This window comes from Phyllostomus hastatus, unplaced genomic scaffold (genome assembly GCF_019186645.2).
Source record: "Phyllostomus hastatus isolate PE091 unplaced genomic scaffold, TTU_PhHast_1.1 phas_contig_17, whole genome shotgun sequence".
Taxonomy (NCBI): Eukaryota; Metazoa; Chordata; class Mammalia; order Chiroptera; family Phyllostomidae; genus Phyllostomus; species Phyllostomus hastatus.
The window spans coordinates 41159892-41163536 of NW_025333664.1; the positions used below are offsets into that span (position 1 = coordinate 41159892).

At 43.8% G+C, this 3645-nt stretch overlaps 1 pseudogene; it reads right to left on the bottom strand.

Annotated features, from left to right (window-relative positions):
• Positions 1–2586: 2586 nt before the first annotated feature.
• LOC123814696 lies at positions 2587–3365 on the bottom strand (annotated as a pseudogene).
• Positions 3366–3645: the final 280 nt, after the last annotated feature.

Genomic DNA, 3645 nt, shown 5'->3' on the forward strand with positions numbered 1-3645 from the left:
CAATCAAAACAGCCTGGTACTGGCATAAAAACAGGAACATGGACGAATGGAACAGAACAGAGAGCCCAGAATTAAACCCAAGGTTCTATGGTCAATTAATATCTGACAAAAGGGGGAGCAACATAAAATGGAGTAAAAATAGCCTCTTCAACAAATGGTGTTGGGAGAACTGGACACTTACATGCAAAAAACTGAAACTCAAGCACCAACTTATTCCTTACACAAAAATAAATTCAAGGTGGATAAAAGACTTAAATATAAACAATGACACCATTAAAGTCCTAGAGGAGAACATGCGAAGAAATATCTCAGATATTTCACACAGAAACATTTTTACTGACATGTCCTCTAGAGCAAGGGACATAAAGGAAAGAATGAACAAATGGGATCTCATCAAAATAAAAAGCATCTGCACGGCTAAAGAAAACAGTACTAAAATAAAAAGAGAACCAATTGTATGGGAAAACATATTTGCCGATGATACCTCAGCAAGGGTTTAATCTCCAAAATATATAGAGAACTTACATGACTCCACTCTAAGAAGACAAGCAACCCAATTAAAAAATGGGCAAAGGACTTAAACAGACACTTTTCCAAGGAGGACATACAGAGGATCCAAAGACACATGAAAAGTTGCTTAGTATCGCTAGCTATCAAAGAGATGCAAATAAAACCACAATGAGATGCCACTTCACATCAGTCAGAATGGCCATCATAAACAAAGCAACAAACAACAGGTGTTGAAGAGGTTGTGGAGAAAAGGGGACCCTAGTGCACTGTTGGTGGGAGTGCAGACTGGTACAACCACTATGGAAAACAGTATGGAATTTCCTCAGAAAACTAAAAATGGATCTGCCTTTTGACCCAGCAGTTGCACTGCTTGGACTATATCCTAAGAACCCTGAAACACCAATCCAAAAGAACCCATGCACCCCAATGTTCATAGCAGCACAATTTACAATAGCTAAGTGCTGGCATCAACTTAGGTTCCCATCAGTAAATGAATTGATGAAAAAACTCTGGTATATTTACACAATGGAATTCTATGCAGCAGAAAGAAAGAAGGAGCTCCTACCCTTTACAACAGCATGGATGGAGCTGGAAATCATTATGCTAAGTGAAATAAGCCAGGTAGTGAAAGACAAATACCATATGATCTCACATTTAACAGAAACCTGAGCAACAAAACAAAACAAAAAAACAAGCAAAATATATTCAAAGACATTGAAATAGAGGACAGGCTGACAGTGACCAGAGGGGAGAGGGGAGGGAATTTCAGGGGAGAATGGGAAGGGTTTACAGGAACAAATATAAAGGACACATGAACAAAAACTAGTGGGGGGGTGGAAATGAGAGGGAGGTGTGGAGGGATGTGTGGGTAGGCTGGGATGGGAGTAAAGGGCAGAAAAATGTACTTGAACAATGATTAAAATAAAATTTAAAAAAATTAACATGATAATAATAGCAATGAGAAGATCTGTGGTCTTGTGCTGTGGTGGGAGTTTGTGTCCTGAGGGGTCTGGAAAAAGGGATTACTCAAGCATTACAAAGGTATATTATCTTAGAGGCAAAAAGACAAGAGATAAATCTTGTTTAGGTAAAGATTGACTTCATCAAGGAAGATACTGGCCTAGGACATGGCTACCACCGTGACTTGCTTTTTAGTTGAGAAGTTTTCATTTCAGACCATCCTCTGTGGTTACTTTAGGTCTCTGAGTTTGTAAGGCCACCATGCAGGCCTCCCCTGAGCTTGTTAGGTTTAGTATGTGGCCCCTTTTTCAACCACAGTTGTCTCAAATGATAGCAGAAAGATAATGGTGTCATCATCAGTATTTAGCTAATTATAATAAAAAAGTAAGAGAGCAAAGGAACTTAAACATTGAGTTTAACAAACAGGGTAGCATAAGTCTGCTTGCTTAGTTAGGAAGCTACAGCTTTACACCTCAGGGGATTACAGTGTTTCTCCACCAGGGGGATTAACAATCTTCCCTTCCTCCTTCTGGTACTTGATTGTTGGGGGTTCCAGGGAGAGGTGCTTGACCAAAAAGGCTTGTCAGTCTAACTAGGGGGTGGTCCCATGCAAAGCTTGCAAAAGCTTTGGAAGTTGATTGATTCTTTGAAAAAGCACCTGGTCCATTCCAAACACAAACTAATATAATCTCAAGGAAACAAAGAAGCCCACTCTCCCCTTCTCTCCCTCTCTCTCTCTCTCTCTCTCCCTCTCTCTCTCTCTCTCTCTCTCTCTCTCTCTCTCTCTCTCTCTTGCCTGATGACCCACACTGGCACAGTGCACTCACCTGTTCTTTCCATGGCCATGTGGGTCCTGGCAGCTGCATGGCCCATGGCCATGTGGACTCCATAGGCAGGCTCCAGGAGGGAGCCTGAATACTGCAGGGCAATGGACTGCAGCTGGGAACATATGCTAAGCTAGCTGGATACTGGATGGACTGTACAAACTCTGGGCAGTGGCCTTTATTCAGGCCCTACTAAAGATAAGATTGGACCTTTTCTATGGCAAAATGGATGGAGATGGGTCATTGGGAAGTCAGGAATGGAACCCCCTTAATTTTACATCATCAATAAATTTTATCCTGGAACCTCATCCTCCCATGCACACTGGCCACCTATGTCAAACATGTGGAAGTTCAATTTGTCTACCTGGAACTTGGTCTCAAAGATTCCAGAAGTCAGGATGGGCAGTAAAGCTGGTCCTGATCACTAGGGAAATAGTAATCCTGCTTGATGAAATCAATCTTGCCCAGGAAGTACTGAACACAGTCAATCTGCTGGTACTCATTAGAGTCTTCATAGCAGGTGGGAGTCTTTCATCTTCCCACAGAGCCTTGGCATTCTCATAGAATTCAGGAGGGAAATCAAAGTTGTGCACATTCATCACACTCAGAATGTAGTCCACTTCGAACTGTTTCTAGGGGTTAGCCAACTCCATGGAGTGGGGTCAAGGGGGGGTGGCACCAGGTTGCTCATGGTGGCCACATGGCCACAATAGTTTCAACGCCTTCCTTCAGGTTGTTTTTGATGTCTTGCTCTTTGGTGGCCTTCTTGCTGTGACTGTTGCTCCTGGCAGCCTGCAAATACCCACTCTCCATTAAACCTACTAATAAGAAGGATCCTCATTTGCTTCACAATGGTGTTTTTACCAGATCTCCAGTAGCCAGCAGCTGCAGGCAGAGCATGGCCTGGTAAACCTACTTGTCTTTCTGCAGCTGCTTCTCAATCTTTTTGTTAGCCTGGCGCTGTACCTTCTGCTGATTGGGCTGGTCCTAGGTCTTATTGTTTCCAAGCTGTACAGCTGCTAAAGCGCACTGTACAGGGTTGGGGCCAGTTCCAAGAGGAGGAGTATACATGGCAGACTGGGCCACTTGGGGAGGGTGGTGTTGTCAGGTGGAGGGGAGGCACTTTGCTCCTTGTTTCTTGAGCCAAAGCCCAAGGGACTGATGGACACTATGGCCCCAGGTGAATCAGGGCAGGAGCGGCCACCCTTATTTCATCGGCCCCGGTGGGTCCCCTACCTGATGCAGACACCAGCCTGCAGTGTCTGCATCATTGTGGATGAAATGAGACATTCACATGGACTACTGAGTTTGGTGGAGGAAAAAGGACAGCAAGGCTTTTCTCTCAAGGGGA